The sequence below is a fragment of the Suricata suricatta genome, chromosome 1 (assembly GCF_006229205.1).
Source record: "Suricata suricatta isolate VVHF042 chromosome 1, meerkat_22Aug2017_6uvM2_HiC, whole genome shotgun sequence".
Taxonomy (NCBI): Eukaryota; Metazoa; Chordata; class Mammalia; order Carnivora; family Herpestidae; genus Suricata; species Suricata suricatta.
In genome coordinates, this window is record NC_043700.1 from 159,841,779 (window position 1) to 159,858,365 (window position 16,587).

The following is a 16,587-nucleotide window of genomic DNA, read 5'->3' on the forward strand; positions in this document are numbered from 1 at the left end:
CCAGAGATAAAGTGTGGAATTTAATGTGTAGGATGGGGATGTGTCATAGTCTTCCCCAGTGCCTCTCTCTTCTGTCTTCCGCTGTTAGTACGTGATCTTTCAAAAGGGCAGTGAACGTGCTTCTTGCCAACATAGAGCTTTTAATATTAGTTATTAAATCATCTCTTAAACTTTTTCAGCATTACATAAGATGCATTGTCAATAAACATCTTCATGCACAAGTGGTTTTGCTAAAGAATAACTTTTCAACAAACTGTAAAAGAGAGAACATTTGCCTTGTTACTTCCCACTTCTGCTAGCTGAAAATTCTCTTATACAGAGGGAAAGATTTTTGGAAGGAAACATAAGGGATAATGAGGGAAGAACAGAATATCCTCCAACCCAGCCAGATCAGGCAAAGCAGTCCAGGTGATCTGTATTAATAAATATTATATCCAAATCACCCCTGCATACATAAGGGGCCTCCTAACACTGTGCTCAGTGCATCTTCTGACACTTTGGCGAATGACTGAAGAACCTCTTAAGATACAAGGGCCATATTAAAACATACACTATGGTGAGTGTCCCAACCTGTTTGCACCTACAGATGGAGGATCCATACTTGGCCTCATACCACACTTCTAGTTTTTTAATGTATAGTTTTATTTGATATAAACTTAATTTACATTTATTTTCGAAAATTTGGACAATAGCACAACATTGAGAATAAAAGTCACACACAAAAAAGAAGAGTCACAAGTCGCCTTCCTGGAGATGTTAATAATTTTGTGAAACATATCCCGGTGCCTATGAAGATAGGATGCTCTGATGGTCACAAAGCTACATCGCCCAGCCTCTAGCAATTCAAGGGGAGAAGGAACAAGTGCTAGCTTTCACCGAAGGGATGTGAACAAATGTCCTGCATCATTTTTGGACCAAGGCAGTTCAGAGAGAGCCTCATCCATGTCCTTTCTCTTCCTTCCCCATCTGCTAGCTGGATGACCCTAGAAATCTTGAAGCTATACACTGAGTTTGTCCAAGCCACAGATTCACAACCATCACCGCCCTGCACTGAACTATGTAATGAGCAAAAAATAAGCCTTTATTGTGTTAAGCAGTGGAGGTGGAAATTTAAGGATCAGTTGTTAGGGCACCTATCAGTACCTAATGTGCTCTTATATATTCAACATCTTGCTTTTTTCCTTCACCATTATATAGTAAGTCATTTCCTATATATTTCTGAAAATCATGAATTTAATGTGTGTATTAAAAAGATCTTCCACTAACTGTACCACATTTTATTTCTCTTTCTGGGTTGCCTGATGTTTAAATTAGTTAAGGGGCACCTGGCTGGCTCAGTTGCTTGGGTGTCTGACTTCAGCTCAGGTCATGATCTTGCAGTTCATGAGTTCAAGCTCCATGTCGGACTCTGTGCTGACAGCTCAGAGCCTGAAACTGCTTTGGATTCTGTGTCTCCCTCCCTCTCTGCCCCTCCCCCACTCATGCTCCGTCTCTCTCCCTCTCAAAAATAAACATTCAAAAAAAACTTTTTTAATATTTAGTAAAACAATGCTGCACTAAATGTTCTTGTTCAATAATCAATGTACATGTATCTAAGTAGTTCCTTAGTATCAATTCCTTTGGGTAAAGTTGGTGAGGTAAGAATTTTTTTAATGCAAAGCTTTTGATATAAATTGCCAATTGCTGATACAAAAAGTTGTGTAATTTATACTTCTACTAGCATATGAGTTCCTATTTAACTGTCTCTGACCAATGCCAATAGTACATATTACCAATTTTCAACAATGTTTGTTTTGTCAAGTGAAAAGCAGTATTTTAGTGATGTTATAGTTTCACAACTTTGGACACTGTTGATATTTTCATTCTGAATATTTTGTTCTTATAGAGTTCTCACTGAAGAAAAAGATGGAGAAAAATGGAAATCTCCACCTCATGGCTAATCAAATTAGAGATCAAATATTATAGAATTTTATATAATGCCAAAAAAGGAGGAGGGAGAAGTAAAGGTAGGAAAGGAGAGAGAGAAAGATCAAGTATTATATCAACTATCTCTAAGTGACAATATAGAGTCTTTAACTTGGCAAAGTAAAAGAGCATGCAGCCAAAGTGCGTAACAAGAGAACATAAGTGAAGAAATAGTTATTGGGGAGGAAGAGAAAAAAATAATTCAGTTTTACATCCATATGTCCAGATCTTTACAATACACTATAGGGTAGAGCATGAATATGAACCTAATCAAGAAAAAAATAAAAATTTTGTGCTTGTCCCAATTAATTTTTGTCCTGAACTGTCCATTCAATCTTTCCTGGCTCCATCTTTCTAGGTGTTTGAGTTGGACAGAGAGCTATATAGCATGAGCATGATTTTTAAGTCAAGAAACCTAGGTTCAAATTCCAGCATACCTCAGTGAAAATGTTCTTTTCACTCTCAAATCTTCAATTTTCCCATCAGTAGGATGAAGGTAACAATATCTACTTTAGTGAGTCATCCTTGGAAGTACCTGGAACACATGGCTCAATGTGTTTGTGATGGTGCATGCATATACTATGTGTCCTCTGGATGGAAACAACTAATTTTAGTCTGAATAAGGCAAGACTGTGGTTATCCAAGATTGCAGTCAATAAATATGCTTGAGGGATAGAGAGAATTCAATAAAATGATTTTGAGTTTTGTGATACTTTAAATATATATTAATTATATATTAGTTTTGGTACTTTAAAAATATGTATTAAAATACATAGTGTATGTACATAAATGCATGTTTAAGTATGCATGTCTAATATTTATATACTATTTAAAAATAATAATACTACTTAAAAGCCATCCCTCTTTTATGGATGAACTGAAAGTCCAGTAAACTGGAAACCAGCCTGCTACAAGTATAAGGAGATATCTGAGAACATATCATGATACCTGTGATTCACATACCTACCTTAAGCTAAAATAAAAATTAGGGTGCTCTTTTCAGGGGATAATTTTGCAACTATTCTTTCATTCAGGCAATGAGTATTCCATAAGTATCTATTGAGTGCCACCCAAGGATAAGACACAGTAAGACACTATAGTAAATATAAAGACATGTAAAATTATGCCCATGCCTTCCATTGCTTACACACGCTTAAATAAAATAGCTAGAGTTCAATGCAGTGTATCTTAAGCTAACATATAATCCCATTTCCTTGAAATAATCAAGTTTCCAGTCATCTCTAATAGAAGACATCAACACTATTCACAGAACTCTCCACTCTTGTTCTGCTTACAATTTGTTCCAGCTGCTTGATGTTAATATACCAACTTCTAACTATTCCATCAGTCACCTTTTCCCAGAATTAGTTTATTATTCCCTTTATTTTAATCACTTTGCCAGGTTACCATCCTCCCTTTAGAAAGAAGTTCCTTCTACTCTTCCTTCAGATGTACTTTTTCAATCATTTATTCATTTAACAGTATTTGTTGAACACCTAATAAATATCAGAGAGTTTCTGGATCTATACAGGTGAACACAATTAGGCACATTCCATGCCTTTAGAAATAGATTAACATACAATAAACAAAGATATAATAAAAATTTTAACAAGCATTACTAAGAAAAAGATATGACTATAACAAGAAATGATCAAAGAAGGGAGCCTTCTTGAGACCAAATAGTTATAGTCAGCCTCACTGAAAAGGAGGAGACATTGGAGTCAACCAAAATTAGAAGAGATTGATCATCTAAAGGTTTGAGGTGGGCAGAAATAGTTGGAGATAGTTCCTCAGCTGTGGTGGCATGTGCAAAGGCCCTGAGGCCAAAACCCAGCAGGTTTGTTCAAAAACTAAATAAAAGCAGAGAGGCTGAAAACAACTATGATTTCCATTCTACAAAGTCCTTCTCAAAAGGACAATGCTGAGGCACCTGAGTGGTTCAGTCAGTTCAGCATCTGGGTCTTGAGTTTGGCTCAGGTCATAATCTCAGTTTGTGGGCTTAAGCTCTGTATTAGCTCTGTGCTGTCAGCACAGAACTTGCTTGGGATTCTCTCTCTCTCCCAAAATAAAATCTGGCCATTTGTAGCAAAGTGGATGGACCTCGAGGGTGTCATGCTAAGTGAAGTAAGTCAGGCAGAGAAGGACAGATACCATATGTTTGTACTCATAGGTCTAACAGGAGAAACCTAAGAGAGGTCCATAGGGAGGGGAAGGGGGAAAGAGAGTTGGGGAGAGAGAGGGACACAAATCATGAGAGGCTACTGAATACTGAAAACGAACCCAGGGCTGAAGGGGGGTAAGGGGGTGATGGTCATGGAGGAGGGGCACTTGTGGGGAGAAGCACTGAGTATTATATGGAAACCAATTTGACAATAAACTATTATATAAAAAAAGGACAATGCTAACAAGGCTTTTTTTTTTAATCTTGTCCCTAATTTATGCATCCTCCTCAAAACTTGAACCAAAAACTTATAAACCATATTACTAATATAGAAATATTTCAAATACTCATTAGTTTAACACAAAACGGACACCTATTTGTTTAAAATAGTAAGTTATAAATGCTAGAAGCTCAGGAGAGGATAGAATGTTGTACTAACTAAAATAGACCTACTTTGGAAAATACAATTAATGATCAATTCAAAGACAAAATAAATACCCCTTGTTCAATTCCCAGTAGAAATGATAACCTAGCAGCTAGACCTAAGCCTGGATATTTCTTGCGTGTGTCAGTTTTTCAATCAGAATATCTAATTATTTCCTTATTTGTAGAGAAATCAGGACATCAAAATTTAATGATTCTTTCACTCATTCTGTCTCGACATAATATTCTGAATGTGATTACCAGTAAAAAGTAACTTTAGCCATATTCCTGACTTTTGGAGCATAATTTTTAAAATTCCTTTCAATCATAGTAAATATGTATATGTCTCCATTTGCTGCAACTCTATAACCATCACATTCACTATTTTGTTTTTTGATCTTCAAAACAGTAAAAATTGGTCACTAAAAGTGCAGTAGAAACTCTGACAGTCTTTTACAAAGTAATTGTCTTTTCTCCAGCAACAGGTTTCAACAGAAAAGAAATAAACCATGACTCACTCCAGGTACTATCCTCAGAACTTCAGTTTGGATGGAGAGAACCTATTGATTTTTATATTCTAACTACATGGTGACTAGCGGGGGAAAGAGATTTACTAACCATCAGTGAAATAGGGAAAATAAACTGTCCCTGAAACTTTTCAACATATACAATATTGAAGCCTTTTTTAACAAACATGACTTTACAAATCAAAATTCACAGTTCAAATATTAATTTGAAGTGAGAGAGCTTCTAATCAGAGAAGAAACTTACTGCATTTAAGAAAGTATTCTTTGAAAACAGGACTATTTTCTTACTATATAACAAGAAAGATGCAGGATTTCTTAGTTTACAGATTAGTTATGAATGGGGACATGTTGCTGGGTTTGAATCTTGGATCAGCCATCCTCTTAGTGATCTTGAGGCTCAGTTTCCTCATCTGTCAAATAGTAGCTCATACTGCATAGAGTGTTTGGAAAGATTAAATAAAAGGAGACATAGGAAGTACTTACCATGTGGCTCAACAAATGATAACCATAAATTCTGATCAGTTACTCAGCCTAGCTAAACATGCAGTATGTGCTCTTTGGAGGACAGTGAGAAAATGGAACCAGATGAACCTAACTGACAGAAGTCAAGGCAATCCCACTCTGGTTTTGGCCTGATTCTAGGGCTTCAAGGCTGAACCAGTCTGTCATCGCTAAGATCCCGGGCTCCTGTTTCCAAAGCCTTGTTCATTCTTGACTTCTCTGGCCTGAGAGTTCATCATATATTAAAAGCTATGCTGAGAGCAGAAGGCTTCAGTGCTGCTTTACATCCTGTCACTATGGGTCCTGAGAAGCCACAGCTGTCTCAGAATCCCACACTGCCCAACTGTGGATTCAACACGCACCCCAGCATTTCCATTGGGTAATTATATAAACTCTCTAAAATTAACACGACCACAGACGAGGGATGATCGATAAAGAGTCCCCAGAGAACCAACTTACCCAAATGGACTTTTAGAGTTCAATTTTCTTCTTTGATTCCCCTCTGTACCTTGCAGTGTGGTTTGCATAGAAACTGTGCTCAGAAAAATGTTTGCTGAATTAAAATTAGCTAAGTTAGATTTAATGTCAGAACAAACTGACCTCACATTTTAGGAGAGAGAGATATCTAACAACAGACATGATTACTTCCATCTCTTTCTGTCTTGCTTTTGGTCCATATGTGAAGTGGGTAGTTATGTTTAATTTTCAGGCAAAATATCTGAGTCATATAATGCTATTGATGTCTTTAAAAGCACCATCTACACTATGTTTCAAATTGTTGGATAGCAGAGTAAATAGTGTATTCTGTCTATAGAATCCAAGTCCCAGAAAAGACTCAAAGAGAAATAAGTCAAGTTTATTTATTTAGTGCTAAAAACTTGACTTGGCTGCTTTCAACTTATAAAAGCCAAGGGTTTCAAACATCCAATCCACTCAGCACCAAGAAGCTATAAGCTCAAGTCTATACAAATATGTTTCTCAAGCTTATTTCTCAAGCATGAAACAAGGACTTGGCTCTTTTCCCCTGAGTAAGGAATTTTATGTGCACTGTGTGGCTAAGAGTCTTCAAACTGGGAGAAAAATCATTTTTATTTCCTTCTTCAATCCATCACTATGTAGAATACTTATAAAATATGTGTTATGATAGAAAGGTATTTTTTTTAAATGTTTCAATGTTTGGGGCACCTGGGTGGCTCAGTTGGTTAAGCATCAAGCTTCAGCTCAGGTCATGATCTCACGGTTCATGGGTTTGAGCCCCGCGTCAGGCTCTGTGCTGACAGTTAGCTCAGAGCCTAGAGCCTGTTTCAGATTCTGTGTCTCCCTCTCTCTCTGACCCTCCCCTGCTCACACTGTCTCTCTCTGTCTCTCAAAAATAAATAAAAAACATTAATTTTTTTTTAATTTTCAATGTTGTTTATTTATTTTTGAGAGAGAGAGGGGGCAGGGGAGGGGCAGAGAGAGAGGGAGACGCAGAATCTGAAGCAGGGTCTAGGCTCTGATCTGTCAGCACAGAGCCCAACGCAGCGTTCAAACTCAAGAACCACGATGACCTGAGCCAAAGTTGGATGCTTAACCGACTGAACCACCCGGGTACCCCTCAGTAGAAAGATTTTTAAACTAACTGCATTATTACTTTAGGATATTGGCATATGGGTTCAACATCTCTTAATTCCTAATAAAGAAATAATCAATGAACTAAATTATGGACACATTTATCCTACACATGGGAAGTTTACTTCTCACAAATCTGCTTGGAACCAAGACCAGAGTTCATCCTTGAGATATTTCTAGAATCAGGATGGAAATAAGAGAACAGAGAAATAGAGTCACAATCTTAGAAACATCAGCCTAAAAACCTAAAAGCAGTTTTTCAAATCAGCAGTGAATTTAACAGAACATCAGTGCTGAATGTGGTAGCATGAGAATGTAAAGCCCATGCAAATCCCTAGAGTAGCAATTTATTTTTCCAGGAGAATGTGCTTGCAGAAAGTGCAAAAGATCCTTACAGATTTTTAAATCCATTCAGGTAAAATAGCAATGCTCTCATAGACTACCCTGCTAAATTTTTCTTACTTATTATTTTTAAGTTGATGAAAAAGTAAAATGTCAAGAGAAACATGCAAAGCTGACTGGAAAATATATATTAAAGAAATCCTTATCCTGAGACACACTTCCTCTCTTATTCCTGTGGCTGAATTTTTTTTCAGTCATCGAGAATTTAACATACATTATCTTTTACCAACAAATGCCACAAATTTGCCACAAATTGTATTTCATAATCATGTTCTTTTTCTTCCAATAGCATAATGCCAGAATGGAGCCCTGGGACAACCCAATTCTATTATCCTACCACCGTTGCCAGGGAAACAGGAGACTGCTGATTCTACTGAGATGAAGGTTAAAACTGGCAAGAAGAAGAAAAACAGGGAGCCAAGACAGAAAAAAACCACAACTGCGTTCGTTCAGAGATCTAGAGCTTTGTTTTCCTTGTGGGATGGTGGTTTCAAGTCCACAGATAAACTAGAAAATTTGGTAAGAGCACACAAGTGGTCCACCAGACGGGGCAAGCTCCCCTAAAGAGAAAGCAATATGGATTATGAGCTGTGTGGCTGAAAAGGCACACCACCCCGGACAGCACAGGGTTCAGTCAAATCTCCCCCAAGTATCCATTACACAGTTAAAAGCAGACCTTTGCAGATATCTCTTTTTGCATCATCTTTTTCAAATGACTTAATGCAGTTTCCAAAGCTTTTGCATATATAAACTTGGAACTCTTAACTTAATCTGATTTGGTTTTGCTCTGCTCTGTTTGCAAAGAGAATCTTTTTCCAGTATGAATATATGTCATATTAGAAACTAAATAAAAACTCATTAATCATTTATATTGACTGCCCGCCCACCATTAGCTTCAGAAGCCAGGAGTCTCTTGGAAGATTCAATGGACTCTAGGGATAAGCCTTGAAGTTTTGAGAGCCAGAAATAAAATAGGATGAGGGGTTGAGAAAACCATTGTCTGCTCTTCTGCATAAAAACTGCCACATCCCTGACACTGTGGAGATTAACAATCCCATCACTGGAGCACTAGAGGGTAACAACCTGGGCACGGGCCTTGTGGCTTCATGAGAGGCAGGAGTGGCAGGTGACATCTGCTAGACTTGTCTAGGCAGCTTCAGGGTCAGTGTGTATTGATAAGCATGAGCCAAAGGGGAACAGCATGCCACATGGGTCTGTGCCGTTTCCCATGTGAGACCCACTGAACCCCCTTTCCTGAAATAATTCTGGAGGCTTTGGAGCAAGGGACCCTGAGGCCCAGCCATCCATCTGTTGGAAGCTCTAAGCTACTGTAATTTAGGAGTCATTTATTTTCACAGACTGTGAAAGCCTGCAACATATGTTCACCATTGCATAAGTGTGCAAGGCTCAACCCAGAATGCCTTTCAGGTAGTTCATAAAAACACAACTGCGTTCGTTCAGAGATCTAGAGCTTTGCTTTTCTTAGCACTGCTGAGAATTTAGGCCGGGTTTTATCAGTTCTAAGATGTGTATTTTCTCACATGTTAACGTCTCTGAAATTGGTAGTCATCTTTCCCTCAGATCAGTCTTTGACAGTCATGACACAACTGCCTGCACATTAAGACTTACAGACTGGTTTCACTTGCTTGGAAGAAAATCCAAGACACTGGGACAACTGGATTGCTCAGTTGGCTAAGCATCCAACTTTGGCTCAGAGCATGATCACATGGTTTGTGGGTTCAAGCCCCATGTTGGGCTCTGTGCTGACATCTCAGACCCTGAAGCCTGCTTCAGATTCTGTGTTTCCCTCTCCCTTGGGCCCTCTCCTGCTCATGCTCTGTCTCTCTTTCTCTCTCAAAAAATAAACATTAAAAATGTTTTAAAGAAAATCCAAGACAATAGCAGAGTACACTTTTAATAAACACTGCATCACCAATGCTTTTAATTGCAGAAAGACTTGTGTGAAAAATCTGAGTGGAAAAGTGATTAACAAGACTCAAACTATGAGTGCAAACACATTTAGGAATATTCTAATCAATTTATTTTATATTTATTTGCCTTTATATGTATGCTTAAGAGTGATATATGAGAACAATCTCTATATAAATACATCTGGAAGAGCTTTTTCCATATATTTATGATTGTCAATCCATACTAAAATATCATGCCATGGTTAAATTAGCAGGGTTTTTTTTTTTCCTTTCTTGGTGGTTCATAAAATAAGGATGCATCTCCAGATGATAGTATCTTAGATTCAATGAAATATGGGCATATGCTACAATTCTCATATACACGTAACTTTTCTTTAATGCTGTGCAACCTCTAGAGGCACAGGCGAGAAACAACTTCATTACCAGAAAGGATGCATTCTTATTAGAGGGCTGGAATACACTGGGATCAAGAGGCTGAGCTATTAATTTATTTGCTAGTGGCGTGCGTCAGCTTTCTATCCCATAAAGTCAGCATCAGAGTCATCCAACATTTTTCTCTCCTCACTCCCATCTCCCCACTATTTTTCTCCTTTTCTGCCTGTCTGCTTTCTCCCCAGGACTCCAGTTCCATTTGGTTGGCACTGTGTAGTCAAAGCCACTGAATCTGGCTCCTCTCACTCATCCATGCAAACGAGCTCAGGTCTTTCAGAGATTTCAGAATGGAGCATCTCTGAAATCCCCAAGATGTTCTCTTGCCAATGTTGATCACATCTCACAGCATATATCAGATGGACATCACAGGTGGGGTGAAGTGTCTACCAGCAGGGTGAGGATGGGAAGAAATGAACTGGGTAAAACAGACAGAGACACTGTCTGTTTGATTTAATCTCATAACACTCCTGACAATAGGGGGTTATGAAACACCCACTTTACAGATGGGGAATTTGGGACTAAATGGTGAGTCATGCACTAAATCTAACATGGACGTGTAGAATGAGGAGCTGGGAAAGTGCATTGGCTGTGACTTACATTGGGAGAAAATAACCTTTTATTTCACTTAAAATAATAATGAGCAGAGGGGTTCCTGGGTTGGTTAAAGGTCTGACTCTTGGTTTGGGCTCAGGTCACGGTCTTGCAGTTCGTGAGTTCAAGCCCCGCATCAGGCTCTGCATAGATAGCATGGAGCCTGTTTGGGATTCTCTCTCTCCCTATCTCTCTGCCACTCCCTGTCTCGTGCTGTATCTCTCTCTCAAAACAAATAAATAAACTTAAAAAAATAGTAATGAGCAGAATATGTGTTAATAATGACCTCTCATATGTTTATAAATGTTTGCTTAATGGTGAATTTATGAGGCCTTACTTATAGGGTATCTAATTTGATTTTTAAAAAATGGATATTGTTATTTCAATTTATATTCACCCAATTCTTATAGGGACTAAAAGAAGGCTACAAAAATGTATACATATAGCAACATACAATAAATTTAAAATAATTCAGAAAAAGGAAGCATAGTAAAAATTAAGATCAGAGGTAAATATTAATCTATCCAACTTCTAGACTGAAGGAAATGAGGTACAAGATAACATTATTCCTAATTCATTGCTTATCCCCACCATTCTGAGTCCTCCATAAATGAAACATCTGAGCCCTCCATAAATGAAACATCTGAGTTTCATCTACAGTCTAACTCCTACATAAATGAAACATGTGAGTTGAAGCTGAATACCACTAACCTTTCAGAAAGTCAGAAAACCAATCTCCATCTTTGTATTTTCACTCTGTCCCTCACAAACTCAACTGCTTAATTCCCAACCTGTTCATTTACTCAGCAAATATTTCTAAGTAGGTTTATTGTACCTGGCATTGCCCTTGGCCCTGCCTATACAAATATAAAGAAGGTAATCTCCAGCAACACAAAAAGTGGCCTGTTCTACTTCCTCCTCTCCAGTTTGACATCCAGTTCAAATACCAACACAAAGCAATATGAACATAGATATTTTAATCTCCAAAAGTTCCCAAGGTTTTTACAACCATTTGTGCTTAAATGGCAGTACGCAAAAAATAGTGTTCTTCACAGAACATAGTTCTCTTTGTTCCTAGTAAACACACAAGAAAAAAGTGAGGCATATCCTAGTATGCAGTCTGTTTTGAGATCCCTTATTAAGAAATATATTTGTCCTTCATAAATAAATGACTTGAATTAGGCTGTCCTGGTTAGCACAGTGCATAGTGAATAACATCTTATCATCAAAAAAGAACATTTTCATTGATGGTTACTTCATCTCTTTTGGTTTTCCTCATCAGCCCTTATACAAAAGTCTAACGAAATCTCAGACAAATGCAGAATATTACATTTTAGAAAAGAATCATGATCAGCACTCTTATCTTTCTTTTTCTTACACTATGATTTCTGGTATTCCTTTCATGTTGATCATGATATGTACACTATATGCATTAAAAAGTCGTCCGTATAAAAAGCTGAAGACTCTTTCAAAGGAGAATTCTTAATCAGAGTCTATGGATCTATTTCACCTTTGTAAGCTAAAATAAATACTTCTTAATATCAACTCTCTTGCTCAACATGTCAATATTGAATTCTCCAAAGCCAATGTATAGCAAATCACTGACACTCTCAGAGCAGCAGTCTAACATTCAATAAAAACTTGAGGATTTGTATCAGAGGTGGTGTGAGTAGTGGAAGAATAATCAATATGTACATCAAACATCTAAAAGTATTTAATCACTGTAGAATTTAACATAACTGTTGGCTTAATTTTATTCAACTTCATAAAAAACATACTAGGAAGTTTAGCATATAAAAAGGTAAACATATGGCTGAATGGAGAATTTAAAAAAAAATTTTTAGGGGTGCCTAGGTGGCTCAGACAGTTAGGTGTCCAACTTCGGCTCAGGTCATGATCTCATGGTTCTTGGGTTCGAACCCCGCATGGGGTTCTGTGCTGACAGTTCAGAGCCTGGAGCCTGTTTCAGAATCTGTGTCTCCCTGTCTCTGCCCCTCCTTTGTTCTCACTCTATCTCTTTCTGTCTCAAAAATAAACATTAAAAATTTTTAATGTTATTTAATTTTTAGAGAAAGAGAGAGAGGTGAGACAGAGTGGGGGAGAGAAAGAGAGAGGGAGACACAGAATCTGAAGTAGGCTACAGGCTCTGAGCTGCAGCATGGAGTCCAACATGGGGCTCAAACCCACAAACCGTGAGATCATGACCTGAGCTGAAGTCCAACATTTAACCAACTGAGCCACCCAGGCGTCCCTGAATGGAGAAAACTTAAAAATTACTTCCTATCATAAGGTAATTCTGGGCCAATGAGTCTTCCTCTGCATAAGAGGCATGATATGCCTGATAGTTGTTTTTTATTTCATTGACTAAATGCATGCACAGCAACTGTCAGAACAAATCACATATAGAATTGCTTCAGAAGCAGGTTTACATTTCTCTTCAGTTTAACATTTTACCTATTGAATTATTTCCTTTAATACAAAGTTTCATTAGTTTTTTCTAACCAAAGAATTATACTTAGGAAATACTCCACCACTGGTAAGAAGTAGATATCTACCCATGTCCAAGTATCAGTGATACAACTTCTTAATTTGAGAATTATGTTGCCTTAACTGTAGACTTGTTTATGTCGTATCTTAGAAGTGTATCACAAAACAGGCTATCAGCTACCCAAATGAAAGCAGTCCAATCATTAAGACCTATCTTTGAATACAATACTAGAATATTATTTTAAATAATAAAATAGTCATGGTAAAACAGTTTAAAAGTAAATTTTAGAATAAAATTTATATTTTAAAACATATAGACAGAAAACTAATTAAATACATAAGTGTTGGAGGGTGTGGAAAATTGAAAGCCTCCTAAAATTACTCATGGGTGTATACACTCATGCAAACATTCTGGATGTCGTGACCCAGGAAACCCACTCAGAATTATATAACCTCTAGATGTTACTTCAAGGTCTATAAGGGGACATGTATGAGGAGGTTTGTTTCAATGTTGTGTGGGGTTGTGGGAAACTGGAAACAATAGCCCTGTAAATGCTATGTAGAAATCTGGATCAATGAGCTAAGTTCACACAAAACTCAATATATCTTTAATACATAGTATTCATGTTGATTAAAATAACTTAGAAATCGAAAGGGTTCTACAGACACTAATGTATCATTTAAGTAGAAAAAGAAATGCATGCACAAAGCAACACTGTGTGTTTTACAAGAGTGATATAAATCAAATCTATTCTGTACGTGTACATCAGACAGAAGATGGAAATAAAAGTGAGAATATGTACAGCAGGAAATGAGGGTCTCCGCATGGCCCACTGGTGATAGAGCACCCCAAATAGTATGATGTAATTAATTCACTTCACTGTAACCAAAACACAGATATGTCATTATCTTATGGTTGACGTGTTATGGCCAGTTTTGACTTTTTTGTGTGTTTCTGTATTTTCAGATGCGCATGTTTTATCCTCATACTTACTACTGTTATCCTTCAGATTTTCATGTTCTATTTATACAGGCCGATTCACATGCAATAAAATTGACCCTTTCAGTGCTACAGATTGGTAAGTTTTAACAAATATATACAGGACTCCTTAGATTTTTAAGGGACTTGCTTGAACCAGAGTGTTTGTACCCAGATTTAGTGCTTTCTCCCACTATATCAAAATAACGTTTAAAAAATTACCCCAAATTTTTCATTTAATTCTGTTTGTATTTCATAATACATCACACCATTTTTTTTGCCCTTGAAAAATTAATTACTATAATAAACGCCTCCAGGGAACCGCATGTGGGAGGACATCATGAGAGGTGCCCTTTGTTATGTGAAACAATGGAATTGAGAGAAAGTGATTTTTCACAGTGAGAAAGCAGAGACCAGATAGAAAATCAGGATGTTGCAAGCCTGACATTTGCTTTGGTGAATTTCAATGACTAACCTTTTTTTTTTCTGGATAGCAGTTGACCTGTCTTAAAAGGATAGGAAGCCAAAATGTTATGCATTGGAAATTATGCCTTGCTAGAAGGAGTGATAACTTCCAACTCAACTCCTGGTTTCCCTCTTTCTACCTTCTTTCTTTTATGGATCATCTGGGGGTTTCAGGGGAGTTTGTGGAGCTATAAGAAGCAGAGGCAATCAAGAAACCAGAGTAATGTGGAAGGGTAAGAAAAATGAGCTGCTGGCATCCAACTGACACAGCATGGTGAGTCTTGACACAGGAAGGTGGATATGATATGAGGTCAGCCACCCAGAGGATGAATGATATTCCTGCAGCTGTTAGGATATTGTCCCCAACTAGACTGGCAACAGCTTGTAGTCTAGCTCAGAAATCAGATCTCCCTCACCCAAAATAAATTAATTAACACCCACCCCTCTGAATTAAATAGCCCCGTCTGCCTGCCTAGCTTCTGTCAGCGTTCTTTCTTCCTTAGTGCCTGTTCCTTTGCTGAGCTTTCCAACTGCCCTCAGCGCTGCCAAGCAGGCAGTTCCTGTTCTTTAATTCAGTTTTATCATGTCAGGAGATTGCAATCAAGCCTTAATAACATTCTGCAGCCCGTAGAGACATTAGCATCCTTAAAACGCAGCTAACTTTTTGTTACAGGCATCTGTTCAACAACAAAAACAAAAACAAAAACAAAAACCCAGGCTCAGCCAGCACAGTTCACATACTCCAAAGAAGTATCAATAAGGTGGTACAGAAAATTACCTAGCATCATTAACTTTATTCTTTGGTCAGGTTTCTTATTCCTGTTAGAAATAGGCAATAAACATCAACTGAAATTCCGTCATCTAAAAGATGACCAAGGACAATTGAGACTAAACTCTTGAGAAGCACTTTCTACTCTGCTGTCCAGGTGCTTCCTAACTCATCACGAAGTCAGGAGAGAGACTTTAAGTCCCAATGGATCTCACTTGCTGTGTCCTAAAGACACAAATAGGATCTGAAGAAGATGATTTCAAAGAAATAGGATCTGAAGAAGATGATTTCGCAAAATGATCACCCATATACCTTCTCATTGAGGAAAAAACTCTAATTTTCAATCAGGTGGTGATTTTGGCAGCCAAATATGTAATTATTTGCAAACTTGGACGTCTATTACCTACAGCTAGTATATAGCCTCCTGTGGTATGGGACAGCTTGGGAAGAGGGATGATAGACCCTAATTGTGGGGTAGCCTGTGAAGATGACTGACTGAGCACAGACACACCAAAGAAGAAAAAAAACCGAACATGAAAATAGACTTCTCTTCCTTCTTAGTTCAGCTTGGTACCAACTATTGCAAATATGTCCATTTTCCTATTGTGCCGTGTCTCCTCTTTCGGGAGTATGCATGGAACCTCTCCCTGGCCCTGGGAGCACTCAAACCCAGCCCTAATCATTTGGCATTGTCTGTCTGCAGAATTTCTAACTTTATGCAGTGATTCTCATCAGTGTCTACGGGTACTGAAATTTAGGGCCATTCTTGGATAATTGTTCACCACATGCATGAAGAAAGAAAGAAAGCCATTTGTAAAAGAGGGAAAGAGGAAAGGCAGATATCCAAAGGGAAACAGAAACAGGGTTTGGGGTTGGAGGGTCTAGCAGGACAGAGAAACAAAGAAATATACCATAGTTCCTAGTCTCATTCCCATTACTGGCTCTGGTCTGAATGCAGGAGAATATAGTTTCCTAACCTATTCGGTTCAGACATCTCTTGAACAACTTGGGATTTGAGGAACCCCATTGGAAAATGGTGCCGGCTTCTAGAGGCTCCTGTCTCACATCCACATCAGAGCAATGTCCCTGTATATTCTCTTAAGAGGATTTGCCGAGTTGACTCTTTTGCCCATTTCCCCTTTTCTTTATGACTTCACAGTGTCCTCTTAGTGTTTATGAACTTGCATATTAGGGTGTCTCCCTCAGATTTAAATGTTCCACCAGTGGGTCCATTCTCTGTAGGATCAGGGAGATACATAGGCTCTACGAATGCCTCTGCATCTGTGTGTTCTATCCTGAAACTCTCCAAAGAAAGAAGCAATTCATCTATTTTACATGGGACA